Source organism: Chrysochloris asiatica, unplaced genomic scaffold (assembly GCF_000296735.1).
Source record: "Chrysochloris asiatica unplaced genomic scaffold, ChrAsi1.0 scaffold00075, whole genome shotgun sequence".
Classification (NCBI taxonomy): domain Eukaryota; kingdom Metazoa; phylum Chordata; class Mammalia; order Afrosoricida; family Chrysochloridae; genus Chrysochloris; species Chrysochloris asiatica.
Window position 1 is genome coordinate 15,003,766 of NW_006408593.1, and position 1,116 is coordinate 15,004,881.

The following is a 1,116-nucleotide window of genomic DNA, read 5'->3' on the forward strand; positions in this document are numbered from 1 at the left end:
GGAGTAATTTACACAATTTCTCTTTGTATTCAATCCACCAAGGCTGAAAGCAATTTCTGCTAAACTAGTTTTTCCTAAGGTTTGTAGAACTCATAGTGAAAAGCTGTGAATATTGCCAAATTATATATTTTTTTGCAAGCAAAATCAGGACTAACTTGAAGGGAAGATAGGGGTTAGCTTTTGAGAATCATATGCCATGCATAATGTCTCTCCCCCCAGTGCAGCCTTGCCAAGCACTGAGAGTTAAGCACTTCCTGCACAGGAGCAAACTGTGGAACAGATTATCAAATGATCATATGCAAGTTCAGATTGAAGTTGAAGAAAAAATTTAAAATCCCAAAAGAGCCAAAATATGACCTTGAAAATATCCCATCTGAATTTCAATATCCCATCTCATGAACAGAATTGATGTATTAGACACTAATAATCAAAGACCAGAGTGGTTGGATAATATCAAGAACATTAAGCAGGAAGAAAGCAAAAAGCAAGTAAGAAGGAAAAGAGCAAAATGCATGTCAGAAGAGAGTCGGAAACATTCTGGAACACAGAGATACTAAATCGAATAGAAGAAATGAGGAGGCAAAAGAGCTGAACAGAGCATTTCAAAGAGCTGCTACAGAAGACAAAGTAAAGTATTACAATGAAATGTGCAAAGGCTTGGAGTTGGAAAACCAAAAGAGAAGAACACACTCTCAATTTCTCAAGCTGAAAGAACTAAGAAAATATTTAAGCCTTGACTTGCTGCATTGAATAATTCTTGTGGGGAAATGTTGAATGATGCAGAAAGACTCAAAAGAAGATGGAAGGAATATATAGAGTCACTGTATTATAAAGAAATTGTTGATGTTCAACCATTACAAGAGGTAGCACGTGATCAATCCAATAGTATGGAAGGAAGAAGTCCTAGGTACATTGAAGACATTGGGAAAAAACAAGATTCTGGAATTGATGGGAAATAAATAGAACTCTTTCAATATGCTGATGCAGAACTTGAGGCACTCACACACCTATGCCAAGAAATTTGGAAGACCTGGCCAACTGATTGGAAGAGATTCTTATTTGTGATCATTCCAAATAGAGGTGACCCAAGGGAATGCCAAAATAATTGAACACTAT